The sequence below is a fragment of the Symphalangus syndactylus genome, chromosome 18 (assembly GCF_028878055.3).
Source record: "Symphalangus syndactylus isolate Jambi chromosome 18, NHGRI_mSymSyn1-v2.1_pri, whole genome shotgun sequence".
Taxonomy (NCBI): domain Eukaryota; kingdom Metazoa; phylum Chordata; class Mammalia; order Primates; family Hylobatidae; genus Symphalangus; species Symphalangus syndactylus.
This window is the reverse complement of record NC_072440.2, coordinates 90,561,582-90,589,222: the sequence shown is the minus strand read 5'-3', so window position 1 is coordinate 90,589,222 and position 27,641 is coordinate 90,561,582. Positions and strand designations below refer to the sequence as shown.

The window sequence follows — 27,641 nt, the reverse complement described above, 5'->3', positions numbered from 1 at the left end:
CACTACATCTTTCTGTTTTCTGGACATTTCATACAAAGGGATCATATATGTGGTCTTTTGTGACAAGATTCTTTCACTTAGCATAATGTTTTAAAGGCAAATTCATGTTGTAGCATGTGTCAGTACTTCATTCCTTTTAATGGCTGAATAGTTTTCCATTGTTTATTTCAATAATATGCCACATTTTGTTTATGCATTTGTCAGCTGTTAGACATTTGGGTTGTTTCCACCTTTTATCTACAGTGAATAATGTTGCTATGAACATCCATGTACAAGTTTTTGTACACATTTGCCTATGCTTTGTTTTTATTTATCTTGGGTAGATACCTAAGGATAGAATTGCTGGGTCCTGTATTTCTACTAATCCTAAGAGATAACTAGTACAATCTCTATTTTAGTGAAAAAGAAACTGGGATTCAGAGGAGTTGGACTGCTGGTCATGTCGCAGAACAAATAGAAGGTGAGATTAACACTCAGCGCTCTTTAAGTCCAGAGCTCACATTTCTCTTATGCTTCTCTGCTGGGTGAGAGCACTGCAGATGCATCAACATTCATGCATGCCACGCACACAACCCACAAGTGCAGACACACACAGTGATTGGAATGACATCAGTTGTGGTTCAAGACAAGCCTGACTTCATCATAACTATTCTCTCCCTCACACCAACTCCCCTGCTAGAAACACTTTCTAGCTGAATCTACCTCCCTTCTATGGATTTTTCAACAAATGAACTCCAGTTTGTTTTTAGGGAGCAGAGTCAGATTTACTTTTCATATGAACTAGCCTTAGGGGCTATGCAGGGGAAGACACAACAGCATCCCTAACATTGGAATCTCTCTCTAAGACTCACAAGGAATGAACACCCCTGAATATTGCCTGATATAGAGGCTTCTAATAGACCATCAGGCAACTCACTCCCCAGAGTCACCATCTTTATTTCTCAGTATGGGCTACTACCTCTGTGCATATATGTAAGGGACCAAGGACTCTTTACCTGAAATATAGCTCTTTAGGATTGACCACCATCTCCCCAACTAAGATGCAGAAATCATACAAACTTTTATATATTTTGTAAGAGCAAGCAGTTCAAAATTGGATTACCTTTCCACATTTTCATACAAAGTAGATTAATGTGCTCCTGTCTTTATTACGTTTTCCACCCTTGTCATTTGTGATTAAGCCAACACTATGAAGATGTATTATGGATCAGCATAAATAGGAACATTAAAACACTGGCTATATATCAGAGAAGCTCAAGGCAAGTTGATTTGTGCTACATACACACACCTTTGGTGCAATGTGTCTGGAATATTTCACATCTTTTTGGACAGAGAAATCTTTCTACAGCACCAAAAGTAATAGGAAGTACAAAAGAAAGAAAAGAGAAGAAATAGGGGAAAGTACTAACTTTTGTTCTAGGTAATGGAAGACGTCTATTCTCCCTGCAATAATTTTGATATGGAATTTCTCATAGATGAGGCTCTTAAACCAAAGCCATCACCTGGATTTGGAGAAGAAGGAAAAACGTGGGCTATAACCAAGATTCCTAGTTCACATAAGGAAGGGTGTTTGACCAGGCCCCCATCTTATTGTCTTGAGCTTATATTCCATCTCTTCTAGGTCATTCCTGCCCTGAGAGTACCTTAATGGCTCAGGCTTCTTATAGAAACAGCTAAACAGCTGAGAGGCAAATCGTGTATCTGTACAGGTGTCATCTCATTCTTAGTCATATGATGGATAATCTCCAGGCTTGAAGGCTCAGGCAATGGGATTAAGCAGTTCCGGTAGGAGAAAGAAGGGATCATGGCCCAAAAGAGCTATTTCTAAGAAGAAGACAATCCTATTGCTCCCCTAAAAAGACTCTTACCTGTAACACACTCTTGCCTCTACTTCATAACTTCTTTCCCAGACATGTTCTTGAGAGTGATCCTGGAGAGCTCTGAGGCCTGAAGCTGCAGTACCTTTCCATGACAGGTTTTCCAGGCTACAGCGCGAGGCTCTTTCTGGTCAGCTGACACCTCTTCTGCCCTTCTGGCTCCCCTGGTGCCTTGAAGGGAAAAATAATGAATAGATCAGAGGAAGTCTCCCACTTCTTGACACTTTTTTCACCTTGCAAACATAATTCCATGAATGTATCTTAGCCTGGGCCCATGGCCTGGGTCTGTGTAGGATGGTATGAATGCATTGGGAAACGGCTTCTCTTTGTTAATATTAGCGTGGTTGGAGGAAAGCAAAGAGAGTACAAAGCAGCTTCCAATTAAGCCAGGTGTTGTTGATGATGTTATGATGATCCTGTATCTCTCATTCTAGTCTGGTTTTATCCAGTTGTACTTTGTGATTGAATGCAGTGGAAGCAACAGAGGTCGGGTCCTTATGCTAAAGAAATTTGTGGAGGAGCCAGACAAATAATACCAATAAATTGTTAGTTATGAAGAAGAAAATAAAACAGGGAGATATTATACAGTGAATTGAAGAGGCCAGTTTCTCAATAGCAGGGAAGTGACTTTTGATATAAGTCTCAGCTAGATCCGAAATTGACTGGAGGGTTTGGGGCAGTAACCTGGTGGAGCCAACATTCTGGACATGAGTCCTTAGATAGAAGTCATGGTGGGCAAGGCTGAAGAACCTTGTTTCTAATGTATGGTAGGAATTGCAATTTTTCAAACATCAGATGCCATTTCAATAGAGAATGAAAGAATTTGCTAAAAGCCTACTTGAAATATGGGATTGAATCAGGAATTCTGCACTTTAACCTGTTTTCCAACTGCATCTTTGAGAAGAGGACACAGAGATTCAATGATGAATTCAACAAATGTTGATTGAAACAGAAACAGTTACTATGGCATAGAGCTTTTAATGAGATGAAAGACACTGACAGTGAAATAATGGCAGAAGTATAGTTGACACTGTGAAATATACTATAAAGGAAAATGAGAGTGTAGTCTAGGAATAGGTAAGAGGGGCATTCATTCTTATCTAGAATCTCAAGGAAGTCTTCCCCAAAGGATGTCATTTGAACTGACAGACTGGAGTTTGTGTGTTAACCAGGTGTTTTGTATAGGGTGGAGGTAGGGAGCTTCCTGGCAGAAGAAACTCTAAATGCAAAGATCCTGTGGCAGAAAGGAACAGGTTCTGTTTAGGAGCCTGGGAAAAGCTCAGACTGGGAGAGCACCAGATGGGTCTGGTGATTGGAGCAAGTGCTAGAATATAAAGAATCCTGTAGGTGATGTGAAGTTAATTGATTTTTCATCCTGAGAACAATGGCAAGTTGTTGAAGAATTTTCACCTGGGGAGCCATAAGTTCATTTGCAGTTTTAAAAGGTTGTTTTGTACAAGAGAAGAGTAGATATAGAAAAACAAATTAGGACACTATCTAGAGAGTTCAAATAAGAAATCATAGTGCCTTAAACTAATATGATAGCAGGACAGAAATGAAGATATTAATGATATATTTACAGGGTTAAACCCACAGGACTTGCTAATGTACCAGAATATAGCAAGAAAGATGTATCAAGGTTGATCCTTGATATGGTTAGGCTTTGTGTTCCCACCTGAGTCTCATCTTGAATTGTAATCCCCATAATCCCCATGTGTCAGGGGAGAGACCAGGTGGAGGTAATTGAATCATGGGGGCAGTTTCCTCCATGCTGTTCTCGTGATAGTGAGTGAGTTCTCATGAGATCTGATAGTTTTATAAGGGGCTGTCTCCCTTTGCTTGGCACGTCCTCCTTTCAGCTTGCGAGGAAGGTGCCTTGCTTCCCGTTCAGCCTTCTGCCGTGATTGTAAGTTTCCTGAGGCCTCCCCAGCCATGCTGAACTGTGAGTCAGTTAAACCTCTTTCATTTGTAAATTACCCAGGCTTGGGCAGTTCTTTATAGCAGTTTAAAAAATGGACTAATACAATCTCTAAGTGTTTTTAATTTTTTCTAATTTTTATTTTTTTTAAATTTTAATACAATTGCAATGGTAGTAGTTCGTTTCCCTCAATAGAGAATAGGCAATGATAAATTTGGTGAAAGGAGACAAGCTGCATATTCTGTTGACAAATAATGGCTGTGAATTATTCTTGACTGGCTCAAGGATGAGGAGAAGAGGAGGAATTGTGTGGGTGAGGAAGATTCTTTATGCGGCCAAAATAAACAACTTCAGACACAGGAGAAGCTAGGGAAGATTTCTGAAAATATTGTATTCTAAGTTCCAGAAGAAAATTGTAGGAAACTGTCTTTCTCCTTAGAGTGAGAGAGTATTCTTTATAAAACAGAAATTAAAACTGTAAGGAGAGGGAATAATGTGACGTGCTGGAGGGGTAACAGGTAACATCTTATGAAAAGAGAGATGAGGGAAATTCTCAGGAAGTCTAAGAGCACAAAGAGGGTGACGAGGCAGAGGAGGTAGGTGTGATGATGCAGCAATTTAATCTGTCATGTAGAAAAATAATTTAGATATCTCAAAGTGTGGCTTGGCATGGTGGCTCACGCCTGTAATCCCAGCACTTTGGGAGGCTGAGGCAGGCAGATCACTTGAGGTCAGGAGTTAGAGACCTGCCTGGCCAACATGGTAAAACCTCGTCACTACTAAAAAAAAAAAAAAGAAAGAAAAAAAATTAGCCTGGCATGATGGCACGCACCGATAATCCCAGCTTCTGGGGAGGCTGGGGCACCAGAATGACTTCAACCTGGGAGGCGGAGGTTGCAGTGAGCAAAGATCGCATCACTGCACTCCAGCCTGGGTGACAGAATGAGACTCCATCAAAAAGTAAATAAATCTCAAAATGCAAAGCCATAGGGTAACAAAATTAAAAAAAAATAAAAACATGATATAGTGGGCAGGGAATGGCAACACTAATTAATTACCAAACAGGTAGCAGGGAGGGGAAAATGCAAACATATTTTTTTCAATTGAAGAAAGACCTATGTAGATTGAAGAGTCTCACAACATTACAGGCATGATCAGCTAAATAAAATACCTACAAACTTATTAATAAAAATTTGAATTCGTTAGTGGGGAAAAGACAAAACTAGAAATGTAGTGTCTTAAAGTAATGAAATTACTGAATTTTTGCTCTTTAACACCAACAGTCAGATGATAATAGATGAGAATTGATAGGATTTTGAAGAAACATTTTTGTAAATTGAGATAATTTTACCCAGACTCCTTGATTTTTATTTTATGTAGAAAGGTATAGGAAAACATTTTTAGATATGCAAAGGCTCAGATCTTCTATCAGCCAAGTACACTCTAAACATACAGGTGTCTGTGTGCACATACACATGCTCTTGAAGATATAGCCTTCTGATAAGGAGATGAAGAAGACATAGAAGCCAAAAGTAAGAAATGCAGATGTTATAAAGAGGTGGAAGAAAACCCATTTCGAATAAAAGTAAAAATATTTTATAACTAGTTATAAAACTAAGTCTAAATTTTTAAAAAAATTGTCAAATCAATGATATATTAAAAATGACATATTTATAAATTCCAAGATTACACAGACAAAAAGAGAGAAGTATAGGAGAAAAGAAGATTCCATGTTATGAAAGGTTGGGAAACTAAAAACATTTTATTTTATCTTACCACCAATATCAAACATATCATTGAAATGACAGGGTTTGATTTTATTTTCCTGTCTCTCTTTATGGAGTAGGACAAACACTGCCTTTCTCTCCATTATGTTCTTCTATTTAGATCCTAAATTATGCTTCTAGGAAGTTCTTGACTCTGACTGGTATTGAGCTATACTGATAAAAGGTGAAAGTAGAAGTTAGACAAAATTTATACACTGTGAAGACCAGCACGATGACAAGACCTTTATAAAATTAATAAATTATTTTCATATAAACTGTAGTAAAGAGAGGCCCCATGACCTCATACTTGTTCTGACGTTTTCATAGCTAAAATATAAAAAATTGCATTTATACTATTTTAATTTATTCTTGTTAATTTCAGCCTAGTGCTCCCCCCTCCATCAAGGCTCCCTTATCAGACTTTGGCTCCATCCCTCTTAGATTTGAACCATCTGGAGATTTGGCCAACAGCCACTTCTGCCTTCATCTAAACTCCTGTTTGGCAAACTTTAATCATTCAGGGACCAAAGTCACAATTTTCACACAATTTTTGCCATATTTTGACATATTAACATGCAATAAATTTAATATTTTTCTTTAAATAATTTGTATTTACATAAATTTATTTTAAAATAAATTTTATAGCGTAGATTTTATGTAAATCTCTATATAAACTCATTTCGGTGTGTGTGTCAAAACTCTCGTCTGAGCCACCCACCAATAGTGCAATAGCACCTTTTAGGAACACACTGATTCTAGTCGTCAATATAATGGTAGGTAGGACCACGAAGAAGTGTGTATCTCATTTGTGATTCCACTTTCTGTACTAAGGCCAGAGCTCCAGATAATATAGAAAGCCACCATTTAAGGCCACTGACTGACATAGCTGATATAGGGAAGGCTGTGTGAAATTTCTCTCACTCAGAGACATTTTTTAGTCTTGACGTATTTGCGTTGACTTTAAAGAGTTCATATTATTTTACATAGTTTATTTGGCTCTTAGCATCTGATGCTAAAATTATTTCAGCTGAGCTTATATCTGACTCTACATTTCAATGGTCTTTCTGGAGACTATAAATTTTCTGATTTAGGTGCAAATATGCTTGGAGCAAATCATCTGAATCTATTTGCATTTTTAGTGAAAAATTCCAGACTCAATGATCTATCAAATTCAGTAGTGGTTTTGACCAATATGTGTATCACTCCATGCAATTAAAACAAGATAAAATATAATTTAATTTGTTATGCCAGTGGGGCATGAAAGAGTACTTTTTCTTTGTTTTAAATTCTGCCTTTGTCACCCCAAACTATCCCATATACATTAGGCTACAAGTTATTATTCAGATAAGTTGATTAATACAGTTTCTTTAAAACGGATTTAAATCTCTGGTAAGGATAGAAATGGTAATATTCAATGCAGAGATCAAAATGACAAGAGATAGTCATCTTCATTCTCTAGGGCACCATCTGATCACCAGCTGGGGTCAGAAAGAAATTTTTCTGGCCAAAGAAAAAGTGTCATATAATTCATTCCAATTGATGCCTAATGCAAACACTTTCCTCTCTCAGGCCCAGCAGGTGTGGGCTATTCTTAACGATGCATCATCCTATTCTTCTACAGTCATTTTTCTCCATTATATTATCGCTCCCTCCTTTATCTCCTCCCTGTCTCAATGTCTTTCTTTCATTACTTTTCTTCTTCTTGCTCTGCCCTTTTCCTCTCCTCCTTAACTAATGAATTGGATATGCATTTGGGCTTCGGAACTCTCACTCTCAGAAGCTCTGTCTGTCCCTTCACCTCTAATGGTGTGTTAGGCACCCACATCATCCTGCCACCATTTATTCTGTCCAGCTATTAATTCACAGTAAAATTCTAGTGTGAATTGCAGAAGCCAGCTGCTGTTTGGACAATACTGTCAATGAGAGTGTAAAATGCAAAATGACAAGTTCCTTTCTACCTAACAGGAGGCATCAGCTTAAACAGGGTTTTCAATGTCTTGAAGTAGAGGTCAATTTCAGGAAAAATGTTTTCTCATAGGAATTCATATGTTCATGGAGCCTAAAGATAAATAGCCAAGGGTCTATATATTTGCTACAGAAATTTAAATCCATATTGAGATAGACTATCTCATGTTTCATCACATGCCTTACATGGTACTGAGACATTTGGAATGTTATATTTAAGATTCCATTTGAAATATCATTGACGAAGACCAGCAGGCTACTAGTAGTAACAGTGGTAGCAGTAGTAGTAGTAATATATTAATGCATTAACTTTTTTCTTTTGCATAGCTTCTTTTAACATGTTTAGTAAACCAGTATCCAGTAAGCATTTATTATATGCTTGGATCTTGCTAAGTGAATTACAAACTATTGCCAGTTTTTTTTTTTTTTTTGTACATAGAAAATGGCTGAACATTAGGCATTTCATGTGAGTCGACAATTTCCTATTTAATTGTCACAACAAAGTTGCGAGGTAATTATTAGTCCTGTTCTATGTATGAAGAAACTAAGGATCAGAGTGTCTTCTGTGGACTATGTAGCAGAGTAGGGCTTCAGACTCAAGTCGTGCATGTTTTCCCTACCCCTACACAAAGTGTTCCCCCAGTCTTCTTTTGTTACTCATACATTTCTGTTTGTTAAACTAAAGTTTCAGGAAAGAACTCAGGGTCCTTAATTTGCTGCTAATCCAGCACCGTGCAGATTGTGAACATTGAATGTGAACTCCTCTCATTGTTCCTGAACCCAGGATATTTCTTTTTTCTCCTCTTAAAAACATAATTTCTAAGCACGTATGTTCTAACAACAGGAAGTTTACTAGAGCCAATATGCTCTTACTTTAGGAATTCCTATGAGATAGGGACTATGGTGAGAATAAGGGTGCTTGGTCCCTTTGTACCAAGCATGCTTGTGGCAGACAGGCCATAGGTATACTTGCCTCACCTTTGATGATATGGCCCAGAGCAAGGAAGACACCTCCAGCACAGAGAGCCTTTCATCAGTGAGCAAAGGTAGTACCTGGAGAACAAATCCTTTAAGACTGGTAAAGCTCTGTGTTCTTCCCAGTTGGCCTCCCTGGAAACAAGCTGGGTGTTCTCCTGGCCAGTGAAATCTCTGGAGCTTACAAGCCATCAGCACAGGGAAAATTGGAAAACCTTTTCACTGAAGCATTCACATACTACTGAAGCTCAGTTATGTACAGCTCGAACTAGGACTTGAACCTACCAGTGTCCAGAAACCATGCCCTTAGAGTTGGAGTAGTCAAAGTGGAGAAAAGTCCATATATCTAATTATTCACCTTCTAGAAAAAGCAGTCTCATTAAAATCTCTTGTATTATTTAGCACAAGGTCCTAGGCCAAATAACTACCATGGTTCCACACTGCACCTGCTCTTCATCCTGGGTGGATTAGGACCTCTAAGTTTGCCATCATCTCCTTTCATGACAGTCTCAATCATTGCAGCCAAACACTTTAGAACCATTCGTGATTTTTGTAGCATACTCAGTTTTCCAAATGAATAATAAATATAATTCTGTCAACTATTTCGGGAAGCCATGTATTATTTTTATTTTTTTTCTGAGGGAAACAAGAAACCTATTTGCTTTTGCACAGTTTATGGCAGTCAGAAGTACATCATTCATTCACTTTTTATTCATTTGATGCATGAAAAAAAGGCATTAACTGTATTTCAGTGTGTCACCTCAAATTCTGTGCAGCCAACAGTGATGAATATGCTTGGTTCCTCAGCTGGGGTACTGTTTCATTTTTTTGTGACAATATCATTTGACAAGGCGATTCTGCATTGGCAATATTGTATCATATTTTTGTCTGCATGTAAATTATGTTGACAGTCTCATAAACATAAATTGGCAGGCATACTGTCCCAGAGCAATGTTTGTTAAAATACACTAATGGAATAGAATAAATAATTTTTTCCAAAGCATTAATAACACAGTGGTGTGTCACTGCATTGTGCAAGAAGGTCTATGGGATATGGTACTGTCTATGCTAAATTAATATCGCATATATTTCTTTATATTTTATTCAATCTCATGCTTATGTTTACAGATTAGTCATTCCATTTCACAGAGCTTTGTATAATAGCGGTCACCCACTTGTGATATTTTTTAAGAAGTCAGCATTGTCTGTGGCAGATATCTATAATGGAACATGTGTAAGGTGCAATTCATGTCTGACATTGTTATTACATTGCTTTGTTCCAGATAGGGCTTCCTCTTTCTCACCTGCCAACCCAAGGACATACACTTAGCAGGCCTCTGCCCTGATGGAGCAGGCAGATTCTACAGTGGGCAGATCTAAAGCAGGTCCCTAGAGTGCCAAACAACTAGGCACATACTTCATTTATATTTTTGGACCACAAAGATAATTTCCCTTCCAGATGTCTGTGGACAGACAGGATGGGGCACTGGCAAAAGTATGAACTATTCTATACTTTTTCACTTCTTTAACTTACTAGAAATGTGACCTTTGGTAAAACTCAAAATGTCTTTGAGCCTCAATTACTGTATAATTGGAATAATCATGAATAAGGATAGATGTCAACAATGAGATGTTGATTTTATTGCAATTGATATGGTGTCTGGTTCATAACAGGCAAGGGGTATCTTAACAGAATGAATGGAGGAAGATAAAATGAGAGAAAGACAGAAACAAATACAATGAATTTAGCAATTTTATTTGATCAGGTGATGGAAAATTTATATGCTGTGTCTCCAAACATACAAATGCCTAGAGCATAGAGAAATGGATAAAACTTTGAATTTTTGCAGAGTCAAGTCAGAGTGTACATTGGATTCCACACGTACCCTGACTCATCTGCCTCCTGGATGGTAGCTCATGTATCCCTCTTTGGGTTTTCTAAGTATCATCTTCCCTATTAAGAGACCTGACACAGCTGTGACTTCTGATCTTTGGGGAGAAAAACTAGGATTTTAAGAAGAAAACTACAGGAAAGCAGTAGGGTTGGTCCCTAAGGGCCATGCCTGTGATCAGACTTGGGCCAGAATACTTGTATGGTTGTTGTCTCTAATATCTGTTGCTTCAGCTTTATCTGGTCTCTCTCAGCTTTTACCCTGACACTTCACAGAAGCACATTGTAAACTATTCATCTAGAAGACCACATGTTTGTACATCAGCGCTAAACAAAGAAGGTTAGTGAGCACAAGTCTTGCATCTGATGCATAAAACCAAACCATGTAAATATGTAGGTCATACAAGAGGAGAAAGTTCATATTTAATACATGGCTTCACTATAAGATATTATGTTTAAAGTTCAATAACCACACTGATTAACCACAAAGATACAGTCCACCAAATTGCTGTTATACCAGAGAGATTTTATCAAAGAGGTAAAATGTAAGAATTATGTATACGATTTAAGCAATAGCCCAGGCAAGAAATTATAAATGCTTAGACTAATATGGCAGCTATAGGTGAGAAAGTAAATGTGGGGACAGGTAGTGCTTCATAAAACTAAGAGGCAGGATTTTGTCAAATTAAACAGGTATTATTGAGCACCTAATACTTATGAAACATCATGCTAGACCTATGAGTAAACAGGAGAAGTTTAACATACCTTCTGTAGTTGTCAAGACTTTACAATTCTATTGATGATATAAGCCTCACATACAAGCAAGTTCTTTATGTATGTATATATGGTGGTTTCTTTTAATAGTTTAAGCCCAAAGCATTTTTTAAAATCAATTTTTATTTTAAGTTCCAGGTACATGTGCAGGATGCACAGGTTTTTTACATAAGTAAATGTGTGCCATGGTAGTTTACTTCACAGATCAACCCATCGCCCAGGTATTAAGCCCACACCTAATAGCTGTTCTTCCTGATGCTCTCCAAGAACCAGAGCTCAGCTCACTAATCCAAGTTAGCATGGCTTCTCAGATTCTGCCTCTTTAGGGCCTAGGTATCCATTTCTCAAGAGTGTTGCCCTCTGATTGCTCACAGATGAATATTCCACAAGAATTGTCCTTGGACTAAGGTAGTTGCCTTGTTCAAAGTTACTCTATCTCTCTAGGGGCAATATAAATTCAATGACTGCTCTATGGGGAGATGCAGAGTCCCAGCCCCCTTGCCTCCATTGAGTACAGCTCTGAAGGGCTATTTTAGCTATAGAGCTCTGTCTATGGGACTGTCTAGTGTCCCTGTTGAAATGCATCACCATTCAACTTAGCCCTGTGCCCAATCTTACATTCCTCCCTTGATGATACTTGTTTTTCCTGAGAGCACTCCCCAATAAACCACCTGCACACAAACCTGCATTTTGGAATCTGTTTTCTGGGAAACCTGATCTACCTGCCACAGCTTGTGTGTTTTAAGGTTCAAAGAGCAGTACACATAATAAATTCTGTAGAAATATTGAAGAAGGGAGAGTATACATTTTGTATAATTGAACATCTCGTTATTTCCCAGACCTTGCAAAATGCTTGCTGCATGGTCAGCCCAATATATTTTTGCAAGATGAATGGCTTGTGTGCTCAGGAAAACTGGCTAGATGTTGACAGGCAGGAGGGAAAATAACTATACAGTGATTGACTTGGGCAGCAGAAAGAATATTGTATCATTCTCAAAAATAAAGAATTGAACCAAGGGAGGAAATGTGAACTGATTGTTCCTTGTTGTGTTGAGTCTCAGGATGTTTAATAGACTGGAATTTTGGAACTGAATTAAGTGTAAGTTCAGTGTTCATTTTTCCTCGTGATATCTGACTCTGTTTCTGAAGGAATAGAGAAAAAGTCACTTATTGGCCCCAGCACTTCTACTCTGAGGTACTATAAACCTTTCTCTCCTAGAGAGTCCTAAAGAAGAATTTTCAAAGGCAATTTATCAAATATATATATCTATTTGAAAATATCAAATAGATATATATATTTGATAATATCATAGAAAAAATAGATATATATTTGATAATATCAAATAAATATATTTGAAAATATCAAATAGATATATTGAAAATATCAAATATATATATTTGAAAATATCAAATATATATATTTGAAAATATCAAATATATATATTTGAAAATATCAATATATATATTTGAAAATATCAAATATATATATTTGAAAATATCAAATATATATATTTGAAAATATCAAATATATATATTTGAAAATATCAAATATATATATTTGAAAATATCAAATATATATATTTGAAAATATCAAATATATATATTTGAAAATATCAAATATATATCTATTTGAAAATATCAAATATATATCTATTTGAAAATATCAAATATATATCTATTTGAAAATATCAAATATATATCTATTTGAAAATATCAAATATATCTATTTGAAAATATCAGATATATATATATGTGCATGTGTGTGTTTATACTTTCATAAAACTTCCTAGAGCACAATTTGTAGTTAAGATGTGCTAACCCTTTGATATAATTCTACATTTAGAAATGTATTCTAGGAAAGTAATTCAGATATATGAAAGATTGAATCTCAAATTGATTATTAAAACAGTATTTAATGATAGCAAACAACTGATAACATAAATGCATTAGATAATTTAGATTATTTTTATTATTGATAATTTAACAATGCCATCGATAAGATAATTTATTTAACTTATCGAACATAATTAAATAAATTATTTTGCTTCCCTCAAATGCAATATTATATGTTTATTAAATCAATGCTAGTTGAATATTTATCAATTTGGAAGAATAGTCACATACAATTTTAGAAGGTATAAACTATTAGCTATAGTATAATATTCTTTTTTGCTTACAAAATAAACATGTATTGGGTACATATGTATGTATGTGTATATGTATTTGTATATATGTACACATACATATATCTATGTCTTTCCCTCTCTTCATGTATATAATATGCATAATATATATTATATATTATATTATAGATAATATATATTATATTATAATGTATATTATATATAATATATTATATATAATGTATATTATCTATAATATATTATATATAATGTATATTATCTATAATATATATAATATATATATTATCTATAATATAATATATAATATATATTATCTATAATATATAATATATATTATCTGTAATATATAATATATATTATCTGTAATATATAACATATATTATCTGTAATATATAATATATATTATCTGTAATATATAATATATATTATCTATAATATAATATATAATATATATTATCTATAATATATATAATATATATTATCTATAATATATATAATATATATTATCTATAATATAATATATAATATATATTATCTATAATATAATATATAATATATATTATCTATAATATAATATATATATAAAAAATAACTTTTAAGGACTCAGAGGAAATACACCAAAGTTTAATGGTGGTTGTTCAGTAGAGAGATTGTGAAAATTTTTTTAATTTATATTTTTCTGTTCTATCCTCCCTCTTACATTTTTAGTTTCCTCTCCAGATTAAGTTCCTTGATCTATTACTTTAGCTATTTTCTTGTCAATATGCTAAACTAACTTGTGATTATCGTATGTGGCTGGCAAAATCTCAACTGTGATTGACTCTAACTGTAGAAATTTGTACAGTTCTATGTCCAAGTCTGGGCTGCTGATAACAGCTCAGCAAATTACACCCAGGTCAACTGGGAATGCTAAAAATAGAGGGTCACACTGTGTGCACCATACAAACATAACTGCTTGTTTACCCATTCAGTTCTCACTCTCATTGCCTCCAGCAACCATTTCAAATTTCCTCTCTTGTCTTCAAATTTCTAACCACCTTGACATCCACGTTCTGTTACCTTTCTCAATCTTCAAGCAGTCAACGTGAGCTTCAGATTTATCTAGAAAATAGAACACATTGGATGGGAAACATCTCATTCTACAAATGAGCCAAGTCTATATGTCTGCCTCTTCCTATTCCCTTTTTCTTTTCAGTTCCACTCATTACAATGGAAGTCCAATTCTTCCAGTTCCTTGGATCCATTCCTTCACATGTAATAAAGGCCAGGGCACCATATGCTGCCTCCTTTTAACTTCACTTCCTGTATATCCTTCTCCAGTAGCTCTTTACCACCCCTTTTCTTGCCTTAATTTTATCATCCTGTTCACATTTTAAAAAATATTTTTGCGTTATAGGAAATATCTTAGATTTATACAAGGTCAAGTATGTAATGTTTCCTTGTGGATAAAAAAAAATAGAGAGTAACATATGACAACATCCATGTACAAATTATTTTAACCTGCTGCCATATTTGCTTCTAGTTATTAAAAATGCAAAAAAACCTCCAAATATTAGGAATCCTGTTAAAGAATTTTCTAATTTCCTTCTTCCCTCTCTTCACCAGAGATAACTATTATCCTGAAGTTGGTATGCATTATTCCTGCTTGTGTTTTTTATACTTTTTATACTTCTAGGACACATAGTCTATCCATTAAAAGTGATATAGTATTTATGGTTTTTAAATTAACTCTTAATTAAAACGAATTAAGAGTGGCAATAATGTATGCATCATTCTACTAGCTGTTTATTTTCTTACTCTTCATTATTTCTGGAATCTAATTTATACATGTAGATCTTGTTCATTAATTTTAATTGTTGCACAGTATTTCATGGTATGCATATACTGTAATTTATTGATCCATTTCCACACTTATGGGCATTTAAGTTCGTTAGAATGTTCAGCTGTTACAAACAATGATGCAGTCAGTAACATTGGACATGTCTCCCTGTCAACATAAGTACAAATTTCTCCTTTGAGTAGATTTTGCTTATTCACAGATAAAATTACAATAAAAGTGTGGGATTTTTTTTGCATACATCTGTTATTTTTCTGTCATCTTATTTGTATTCTCCATTTATCTTTTTTCCCTCCTCCTTTTCCTCCAGTTTCCCTGACTGACTTTCTTAATTCATTTTTCTTCTCCAGGTTGATTTGAAAGTTGTGCATGCCATTTCTATTGTTTAATGATTATTCTTACATTTTAACAAAGTTATTTATTTTATGTATCTCGAACATGAGTCCTAGGCTATTCCATATCTCTCTTCCTTCCCACAAAATAAGAGTTTTAAGCATAACTTCTGTCCAAAAATTCCACCTCACCCAGTTCTTTTTTGCGACTGTTGTTTTGATGATGACAGCTTTTGAATCTCAGCAGTATAACCTTGCATGGATTATGCTTAAATAAACAGTAAAGTTACTTTCTCTTTTGGAGTATGCAAGATGAACATCTACCATGTAAAAGTTAGGACATGGAAACAGTGGAAAATCACATTGGTTAAAAAGTCTGGCTGCATTTTTTTGATGCCTAGCTACTGACAGTTTTAAAGCCTTAGCCTTTCTTTCTCCCTTTTGCCCCATATCTGGGCAAGCTGATAAAAAAAAAAAAAAAAAAAAAAAAAAAAAAAAAGCCCTGGCACTCCCTCCTTTGTCTCCAGAGGGAGGTTGAAATCACATAATCCCTTTTCCTTGTGTGGGAACCTTTACCTAAGACCAACCCCCTAACCACAATAAAAAATTTCAGCCTAAGGATGAGGCATTTTCTGGCTCTCAAGTCATTTTCAGATCTGTTTGAGGGCTTCCTGCTTGCACTAGAAAGCCTTTTTATGTGAATGTTAAGTCTTTTTCTATCCTCTGGTTGCAAGTGTGGCATCAACAGTCTAGATACAAAGCAAATTTGGGATGGGGGTCCATCCTGTTTCTCTGGAGTGGTGACAACACCATACAAGTCCAACTGAGCCACATCAAATTTTCCTTCCCAATAATTCCTTAGAAATTACACCAGAAATTCTCACATCATCTCATCTTCTACTTTTAGGTCAGAGCTAAACACAGTCTGCATATTCTAAGACAAACACCGGTGATAGATAAAACTGACACTGCTCAAAGATTATAACAAAAACAAGGCTTTATTATAAATATAAAAATAATGGAAAAAGAACATGAGGTTTCAGAAGTAAAAGGGTAGCATTGGTATAGATTACTGTAAATAAAAGATAAGAATAATCTGTAAACCATTATTCATGAAGCTAATTCTGTGAAAATATGAGAAATGTATGAGAAGTTCATGAAATCAAAAGATGATTTATGAGGAAGGAATGGGCTAAAATGAAAAGGAAACAGGTTGGGATGAAAGGTTCCAGCTGAGATGATGATGATAAACAACTATACCAATGATACCAACAACACAAATGATGCCGCAAGGGACTGAATGTTTGTGTCTTCTCAAAATGTGTCCTTTGGGTTTAAATCCAAATCTCCAATGTAATGGCATTTTGGAGGTGGAGACTTTTGGAAGTGATTAGGTTATGAATGACCTCCCTCATGAATGGGATGAGTGCCTTTATGAAAGTGACCTGAGACCTCTCCAGCACCTTCCAGTATGTAAGGACACAGGGAGAGGATAGCAGGATGCAACCTGGAAAAGGTCCCTTACCAGAACCTGGTCATGCTGATACCCTGATCTTAAACTTCCAGCCTCCAGAACTGTGATGCATGAATTTCTGTTCTTTATAAGCCACACAGTCTATGATACCTTGTTACAGCAGCTGAACTGACTAAGGCAGATAACTAAGAATCATGCTAACTATTTAGTTTGATTACTATGAAGAGTTCTAGATGATCCAATAAATAACATCCTCCTCCATTCAAGTTTGGGTTCATTGTTAAAATATGTAAATGCGTGCATTAATATTAATACAAATAGGCCAAAATATTGTGCTTCTTACAGGTAAAACTGATAACTGAGGGTGTAGCTTTCCTTTACAGGCAAGGATGTACTAATACTCATGCTGAATCTCAAAATTAGACTTCCCTAGTCAATGGTGCAGGCTCAGGAAGACCTGCAAACACGGAGCAATTAACACACTTATGCCCAGTGTTTCATTATTGGAATGCTAAGCATGTGGGAGTAATTTATATCCTACTGCTCAAGGTCATCACCAAGGTTTGATTTTTCACTCATGTAAAAATTCAAAAAATTGCAACCGCAGGCATAAATGGGTTAAGGGAGTGGTAGTTCTAAACAGACAGCTTGCAAAAGGAAGAGAGTAGGATGAGCATGCCAAACTCCTTATACCTAACTCATAAGCACGGTGCATTCCTCCTTTTTGCAAAAGATAGGAGTGACTGAAGGCCTGGAAGGAGGCCAGTGTTGTAAGTATTGGTGATTCTCCATAGGAGAGTAAGCCTTAGTAATACACTTTTTCCCAGTTACCCCCATCATGCCCATAGGCGATCAGAGGTGTAACCATCCCACTTATACGAAGAGGTCAACAGTTGGGAAAGTCGTATTCATACTTCATGACACCACTCATCCAATAGTAAACATGGTTCTTTGGGTATTTTCCTGAGTTTACCAGTGGGAAATATGAAATTTTGTCCCCATAAGGCACTAAAATGCTTCTGAAAAATACACCAATTGATGAAGTCAAAGTCTATTCTGTACACAAAGCTTAATTTCTATAATTTTTCTACCCAAACTAGGTTTCCCAACAGTCTATCAGAGGTTCTGCAGAATAATAAACACAAATTACATACAGATTTTAAAAATTTGAACATACTTTTCAATATCAAATTCTGAGCAAGAAATTAAATTTCAAATATTAAACCCCCTCGCATTTTACAACTCGAAATAAAGATGGATTTTTTTTTTAAATTTTCCTATTGAGAAACAAATCCAAAGAAATTTAAATTTGAAATCTCTCTTAGAGAAAGGAGTATGGTAGAGTGAAGAAGAACATGGACTTTTGGGTCAGGATACCTGGGTTTTAATATCTGTTCTATCACTTAATTGATATAAAATATGCTTAATTGGTAAAAATTAAATGCTTCTCTGCTTTGCTTTTCTCAATAAAATGAGGAAAATTTTATTCTTGATATTAGTATGAGGATTAAATGAATGACTATAAATCAGATTGTTAGTGCAGTGCCTGACATTGATACTATGTGTTGGTGACTAATATTGCAGTATTCTCCTAAATGTATCATGCTGCTCAATTTAAGCTAGAATAATTTTCATGTACTAGATAGAACCTAGATTCTTTCAGATTTGTATTAGTTCAATTCCATTCTCCTATATGTTTCATTTTTTTTAATTGTGGGAGATAAAAACATAACATTGATCTCAAATAATATAATTATGAAAACAAGCTAATTCCTGCCTCCTAGAGCAATTACCTCAATGCAAAACATTTTTCTAGGACCCCTTTGGGTAAACGATTTGTGTTTTGAATCAGATACATCCTGCTTCCCTTCCGCCCTTGGTGTCCCACTATTTCCTACCATCTAGGATGTCAAAAAGTTGATTTCAGTTGCCTATAATTCATAGGAAATCTAAGGAGACACAATTTTTAACAAGAGGTTACTTTTGGCTAATGCTGGTCACTTGTTACTAATTGTTCTACCAATGCATGAATGAGTAACTAGATCTGCCACTTGAAGAGGCTTCCAGAGAACTTCAATATCACCAGCTGCTCACTATTAATTTCTCATATATTTTAAATGCCTTAATTCCTGAGATCTATGTCCTGTGGTAAACTCAACTGGAAAAAAGTTCTCAGTAGAAACTGATTTTGGCATTATGTATTTACCATATTCTCCTAACATCTCCTTTCTGTGAAAGTAGCATTGAAGGTATTGAGACCTTCATAGTAAAGTCAGAAATTTGCAATAATAGTATTTCCAGTCACCAGGTCTTATTTGAGGTGCACTTGTTTTTCAGTTAATATATTCAAAACTTCTTCAATTTTATTTCATTTCGGAGTGCAGAATTGAGGACGGGCTACATCTAGTGACACAGCATCTGTAATCCTATGCCACACTCTTTCCACCGCCTCTTGCTATAAATTTCCTGGTCCTGAAGACACTTGAGTTATCTCCTGGGGAATCTTCTCACATATACTATATTAAGCCAGACCAGAGCTGACTTGGTACTAGATATTGGGCATGACTTTTGAGTCTCTGGAAAAGACACAGAAAGTCCACTAACAATCTTTCCTTGGCCCTGGATGCAGAATGGAATTTGGCAACTGGTCTAGGACTATCAAGCTAGTTCTGATTCTAACAATATGTAGCTAGAACCTCGCTAGTTTCAGAAGCATATGAAAAGCTCAGTTATTTTGTTGGTTAAAAGAAGCAATCTTTGTTACATAAATTCAAGCAAATGTGTGCAAATTAGCCTGTAATACCAGACCCACTGCATCTATATAGTTTGAGGTCAAGCTTTACCAGGACTGTTAGGCTACATGAGGTTGCCTGGACCCACTGGAGCCCGAAGTTTGCTTGTTAGTATCCTCATAGGCCACCAACTTTGTCAGCACTTAGCTGGTTCCCATTATCTACCCAGTTCCCTGTGCCTTTCCTGAAACCTGTACATCCTATTCAAGTTTGCTAAGTAATATGTTGCTTTGCTTAAGCAGGAGCATTCAATCTTTTGGCTTCCCTGAGCCACGCCGGAGGAAGAATTGTCTTGGGCCACATATAAAATACACTGACACTAACAATAGCTAATGAGCTAAAAATGATAATCACAAAAAACTCATAATCTTTTAAGAAAGTTTACATATTTGTTTTAGGCTGAATGAAAGCCATCCTGGGCCACATGTGGCCAGAGGGCCATGGATTGGACAAGCTTGGCTTAGAAGCTGGTGTATATAGTTCCACTGCTACAGAAACAACCATTTGTCCTTGAATGAAGACATGATTTATTCTAGAACATAGATGAACCTAAAAATATTATGCTAAGTGAAAGGAGACACAAGACCACATATTGTATGATTCGATTTGTATTAAACATCCAAAATAGGAAACTACATAGGGACAGCAAGTAGATGAGTGGTTGTCACAGCTGGGAACAGGGTGAATTAGGAATGACTGCCAATAGGTACACGGACTTCTTGGCTGATAGAGATGTTTTAGAGTTAGCGGTAAGGAGTGCACAACTTTGTGAATACATAAAAAGCATTGAATTGAAAAAATTTTATGATATGAGAATCACATCAATAAAAAGAAGAAAGGCTTAAAACTATATAACACTGCTAAAAACCTTCTAAATTGATGAGTCACATGAAAAACAAGTGTACAAATTTACAGAAGCTTTTCCATCAAGCATCTGGCATTCTCCATGGGTTAAGCCATTCCCCAGCATGTCAGCAAGGCATAAAGCATCAATGATTACCTCAAGCTCAGAGAAATTCTCTACTATAAGTTAGGCATATCCAAAGAACAATATAGCAAAGTATGCTATATGAGATATCATCTTTACTCATTGTTATTCAAATGTCAGCAAGAACCATAAACAACACAATAAAGACAACCAATATTTGAACATGGAATAGAAAGTAGGGTTATGTTCCCATGAAACAAACCATCATTTCTTCTCATTTTGGAACACCTAGTTTACTCTTTGAAGCATTAAACTCAGAGTTTAGAAGCATTTACAGAATTTACTCTTGAAGTATTAAATATATATATGGCTATCGTGAAAAATAAAGGAAAATTCCCACGTGGCCATTGCCTAGCATAGCACCTCCCCAGCTGACAGCCATGCACATCAGCCGTGCCATAAGCCTCAAATTCCAGACATAATTTTTATCTCTCAGAATGCATTCCAAATTCTTTTCTTTAAGATGCTCAGCCTAATAAACCAGATACTGGGAATTTAAGGTGACCCAACAGACACACTGCTTGTTTTTTTTTCCACCTGAGTTTGAACCAAGGAAAAGGTAGTGGAAGAAACAGTAAGTAAACCAGAGTAACACATTTATTAAAAAGTTAAACTTTGACCAAGAGCAATCAAGAAAACATGTCTGTTCTCTTCAAGTAGGCAAGGAAATTCCTAAAGGAAGAGAGAAAAGGGGATGAGAATTTATCCCTAACCTATCCTTCAGGCAACTGGAAGGGAGGAAAAAAGATGGAGAGGAGAGGGATGGAAGTTTTTCTCTATTGGATGCCTGGTTAAATGGAAGAAAACATCAGCAGTGGGGTGGTATGACCTTTCTTCCAACATTATAACATGCTTAGTTTCAAGTGCATTTTACATTTTGTTCAATTTAATCCTGACAACAAACCCATGAGGTAGGCACATTTACTGTGTCCATTTTACAGATGAGATAACTGAAGCTCGACCAGGGCAAATTATTTTCAAGAGGTCACACAAAACAGCTGGTCTCTACCACCAAAGTGGTCTCTCTCCAGATAAAATTAAAAAACAAAAACAAAAAAACCCCACTAAACAGATCCTGGGGGAAAGAAAGGAGTAAAATTAAATCCACATAAGAAAGAATAAAGTACAGAACTTCCACTGCAAAAACAGCAAATCAGTGTGGTATAGGTAAACATCGGAATGAAGAAAAAGGTCACAGGAATGAATATGAAGAGAGAAAAGAATAGATAGGAGTTTTTTGTAGGGTAAGGAAAAGTTTCATGTAACATGAAGCACTGTTTACTTCTCAGAGGGTGTACTAGAGAAAAGGAGACTAGTTGAAAGGCTATTGCCAAAGTCTGGGTAAGAAATAACAAAGACTCAGGATAGAAGGGAGTAGTTACAGCAGAAAACAGGATGGATGTGAGAAATGTTCAGGTGTGAAAATAGAATTAAGTAATTCATGGATAGGCTGATGGGTAAAACGGGTAAGAAGGGCTCAGTGATGCCTTCCGTATTTCTAGCTTGATGACTGTGTTGTGAGGCTGGAACATGATGAACAGAGAAATAAAATGTTGCATATTATATCTGTAATCCTCCCTAAGAGGAGATGCAAAGTTATTGTTTTATTCTTAATTTTGATAATTACTTAAATATAGGTTTGACTGCCGTTTAAAAAATCTGAAACTCGTCACTAGGAGAATTACATGTTTGTCAACATGCCAAAATCCCATAGAAAATTATTTAAAAAAATAGCCCATGTGGTCAAATGCTGAGCCAGATGAAAGAGCAAAGTGGCAAAAACAAAACAGAAAAAGCACACCCAGAAAGCGTGAAACAGCATTACAGAATTTAATATAGGCAGAGTTTTGAAAATAAATGTACTTTAAACACATTCATTAAAAAAAAAAACTCAAATTGGGTTAACAATATGCAACTTCTTGGATATTATGGCAGCAGCCTGGTCATGCCTGACTTACCTTTCATCGCTTTCAGTTGAACACTCCAAAGTGTCCAGCCCGAGATAAAAGCTGACAGCAACACAGCTGGTTGATGAAAAGATAAGCCCATATTCAAATTCCAGTACTAAGCCCACTGGCAGGACGTTTGATGAGATGTTCCCAGAAGCACAAACCTGACCAGAGAACAGTCTTCTGTCTGGAAAGAAACTGATTGTGAAAGTCACCTTCCACCTTCCACTACCTGTCTGTCTCCCACCTCCACATCCTGGACACGTTTCAATGTACTCTATCTCAGTCAAGGGCACAATGATCTATCCCGTTTTTATACCCGGTTCCTAACACCTTCTGTATTAGTCTGTTATGCTGCTAATAAAGACATACCTGACACTGGGTAATTTATAAAGGAAAGAGGTTTAATTGACTCACAGGTTAGCATGACTGTGGAGACCTCAGGAAACTTACAAATATGGTAGAAAGGGAAGCAAACAAGTCCTTCTTAACATGAGTGCCGGGGAACTACCCTTTATAAAACCATCAGATCTCGTGAGACTTATTCACTATCATGAGAACAGCACAGGAAAAACCCACCCTCATGATTCCATTACTTCCCATCAGGTCCCTCCCACAACACGTGGGGATTATGGGAGCTACAATTCAAGATGAGATTTAGGTGAGGACACAACCAAATCATATCTCTGTCCCTTTCCTCATGCCCGCTATCCAATCTGTCAGCAGTTCTGATTATTTTACCTCCAAACTCTTTTATATTTGATTGCTTTTCTCTCTACCACCATCACCATAGTCCAAGCTACTTTCACTCCTGAACTTCTTAAGCAATTCCCCCACAATCTATTTCTTGCTCTTTAATTTATAAAGGTTTTTCTTGAGTGCCAGAATTACATTACATGTGCGTATCACTCTTTTTGGCACAGTAGAGACCAAAGTACTGAACAAGACACGATCCCTGGTCTGAAAGAGCCTACGTTTTAGTTAGATTGACAACTAGCGTGTGCTTGTATTACCTTTTACCAGGTAAGCTACTTGCTGTGGGGAAAACCAAACAGGATAAAGGCTGGGTCCTTTGTGAAGAAAAGATCTTGGAGAAAGTAGAGTACAGAGACCATAGCCGAAGTCTTGGAAGAATATTGGTGGCTTGGATGGGGCGTTTAATAGATATGGTAAGAAAAGGATCGGCTCAGAACATATTTTCAGAGAAGAGCCATAGAATTTGAATTGGACGTGGAATGTGAGGGAAAGAGGACTCCTTATTGAATGAAAGAAAGGTGATACTAAATTGGTGGAGCTATTTGTTTGAAGTGTGAGACTTGGGGAAGAAGTTTGCTGCACAAGTGGAAATAATTCAATGGTATTCTTGAACTTTTTTTGATAATAGATACTAATATTTTGTACATATCAACTTTCACAGAAAGTCTTTTAAAATGTCTTAATCCACTTCATGCTTTATTAAGTGGAGTCTAATGAAGAAATTGAGTATTTTCTGCCTGATGCTCTTGCGAGTCATTATTGTCATTATTCTGAATATCAGTTGTCACTATTCAGGCCTCTGACATGAGATACGCAAGATGAAGGAGACTCTAGACAAATAGAAGTACCACAGTGCTTGATTTCAAAATTTTCAAAGAAAACAATATGTATACGGTGCACTGTGCTTGCTACCAGTAAATTTTGTGTAATTTTAGTGATTTTTTTTCTGCTTTTTTGCTACTTTGCGTTTTCCAGGACTCCCAATGATAGCAAAATCTATGGGTGCTCAAGTGCCTTGTGTAAAATGGTGTAGTATTTGCGTAAACTATGATATCATCTCATATATTCTAAGTCATCTCAAGATTACTTAAAATACCTAATACAATTTAAATGCTGGGTAAATAGTTGTTATACTGTATTGTTTCAGGAGTCATGACAAGAAAAAATGTCTGCACATGTTCAGTACAGATACAACCATCCATATTTCTTCTGAATATTTTCAATTCACAATCAGTTGACTCCAAATAGATGTGGAACCCATGGATACCGATTGACTATTACAGTGTAATAATTTTGTGTGCTTATTTAGCTATAATACGTCAATACATTTTTCACTGATTAAGATCCAGGTACTACTTAAATATTCAGAATCAAGATATGAAAGTGCTTCCTAAGACTCTCCTTAAGATACCCATGTCAGGAAATTCCGATGTTCACATTTCACTGTATATTGTTCTGGGGATTTTCCCCATGCCTTCAAATATGTCTATCATGTCTTCTTCTTAAGTTTTTCTAAATATCTGTATCTACACAAATACATATCTTTTCAATGAGCTCACATGATATGTACTATTTTAAAACTTGCATTTTTCATTTGATAATATGTCTGGAATTTACTTCTGCATTGAAACATATAGTTATCCTTAATTATTAAATAAATTAAAAATAAAGCAAAATAGAACAAAATCTGCCTCATATTTCATAGAATGGGTTAAACATCATTTATGTAAACATTTCTCCATTGATTTATAGTTGTTTGTTTCCTATTTACTAGTAAAAGTAGTGCTGCAAAGAATATTCTTAACTGTGTATTTATACATGTGTGAGTACTGCTTTTTTAGTTTGCAAAGAGTGTTAGATCAAAAGGTATGCACACTTTCAATTATTACCGATAAAAACAAGTTGCGCTTCTTAAAGAATTACCAATGTAAAGTCTTATCATTAGTGCATAAAAGTTTTCCTTTCTTCAAAGCTGGTCAGTAGTTGATTATCATAGGTTAGTTGTGGGGGTTTTATTTGTTTGGTTTTAGAGCATATGTGATGGAAAGTGTAAGAGAGCAGAAATCTAGATTCCCATAAACCCCACCAGGGTCTTCAAACCTGCTATTTGACATAGGCAGAGATTTTTCTCCTTAAATAAAGTGCTTTACAAATAGAGTTTTGAAGCTCCCTTTCTAACCAGATTGCTTTTTATATTGCCTTTTCAACTCAATAGTTATTTAAAAGGCAGTGTAAAACTTCCCAAGTTAATAGATTTTATGGTAGTCTAATTTATATTTAATTTGTATTTTTTTGGCTGCCTGCACTTGAAGAATATGGTTATAATTTACTGAGCTCTTTTTTAAGCCATCATATATGAGAATATGTTTCATGTGTATTTGAAGGAATGTTTATTTTCCATTTGCAGGGTATGGTGCTTTATTTTTCAGGGTAAGACTTGCTATTTGCAATGCAGTTTTATTTAATTTTTGATACCCTTATTTATTTATTTGTTTTGTCCAACACAGGGAGATGACACTAAATTCTTCAGTAATGATTATGGGTTTCTCATTCTCTTTTTGTGTTTTTTAATGAGATTGTTTTAAATATTTCAAAGCTATAATAGCAATTTTAAAATATCTTAAAATATTATAGTTTTTTGGGTGAATCCATATGTATGTTTTATTTTGTCTAGTTTACAACCCTCTATTCCTTTGCATTCTATTTAATCTTATTTTAACTCTATCATATCATCTTTTCTTCCCTTATCTTTTGCTTGGCATATCTTTCTCTAAGCCTTCATTTTCAAGTCATTGAAGTATCTACATATGATCTTTAAATCTTGCTCGACCTTTAAATCAGAAGATTTGTATCTTCAGTTATTTTTTGATGCTTTCTTATTCTACTTTCTGTTCTCTTTAGCTGGATTTTCTGAATCTCTCCTTCATGTCTCTTAAATTTCACTCTCAGACTTTCCACCTACTTTTCCTTGTATGCATAATTGAAGAATTGAGGCGAATCCCTTGGCTATATCTTTCCAGTAACTAATTTTCTTTGTATCTATGTACATTCTGCTTCTTAGCCTGTCGTGACTCTGATTATGGAAGTCATGTATAGGGATACCCCAGTGTACACCAATTTGACTGTCAAGAATTCTCAAAACTCAGCCAAAGAATATTGCTTTGCGTTTGAATTGTGTAGACTTCATGAGTATCTGATTACCATAAAAGGATCTCAGCTTTATAGTTGTTGTGTGTTATATTTTGTGCTTGACTAAGAACACTCAAATTTTCACAATTTACTGCAATGGTAATTTCATGCAGAATGATCATTATAATAAAAAACTCTTTGAAAGTGTGATATAATTTATATTATTTCTATTGATTCATTTTGTACTTTAGAAATTGATTCAGATTTTTAATGAAAGGGTGACTTCACAAACATTGGGTGAAATGTTTTTTGCTTGTTTGTTTTGTTTTAGAGACAGAGGCCTCCCTCTGTCACCCAGGATGGAGTGCAGTGGCACAATCATAGCTCACTGCAACCTCAAATTCCTTACCTCAAGTGATCCTCCTGCCTCAGCCTCCTGAGTAGCTGCCACTGTGCTCCATGGGTCAAATGTTTTGTTAGTATTTCTTAAGTGTACGGTATCTAGTATCTACACAAGTGTTTATTGAAAGTAAGTAACCAGTAGATTATAGACTAAAAATACAAGAAAAATGCATTGTTATTTTATGTATCAATAGCTAATACAAATTATCAGAGCAATTATCTCCACTTTAATATAATTTAGTGCTATTTTAGTATAAAAGTACGTCAAATTGGGGGCTCAGGAATACATACTTTTTTCACTATTGAAACAAAAAATTTCCTAAAGATTTTAAAAATAAAGTCAATTACTCCCCAAATATGGGAAAAGACATCTCTGGTTGTCTTCTCACCTTTGCTTTTATGATTCTTGCTCTGCCATTGAGTGAGAGATAATTTTGAAATGCCTGGCCTGTCTTCAGTGCCTCCAACGGAAGGAAGAGCTTGCCAGAGATAGTGGATAGTGATCATCCAACTACTTGGTATGCTGACACCTCTCTGGAAATTAGGACCTTTCAGGGACAATACTCTGTCCCTGGAGCACCATTCTTCTTGCCTTGGTGAAGATGGAAATCTCTCTGCATCCCTCTGCTGCACGCAATCCAGAAAAATTCAGTTGGCTTGGCTGTTGAGTTT

At 35.6% G+C, this 27,641-nt stretch overlaps 1 long non-coding RNA gene across 1 annotated transcript; it reads right to left on the bottom strand.

Annotated features, from left to right (window-relative positions):
• Positions 1-138: 138 nt before the first annotated feature.
• On the bottom strand, positions 139-23,193 carry LOC129467853 (uncharacterized). The gene is made up of 3 exons (XR_008652496.2): positions 23,136-23,193; positions 22,692-22,869; positions 139-2,048 (listed from the first exon to the last, which is right to left on the bottom strand). It is a non-coding gene; the product is annotated as an uncharacterized lncRNA (long non-coding RNA).
• Between the last annotated feature and the right edge of the window lie 4,448 nt (positions 23,194-27,641).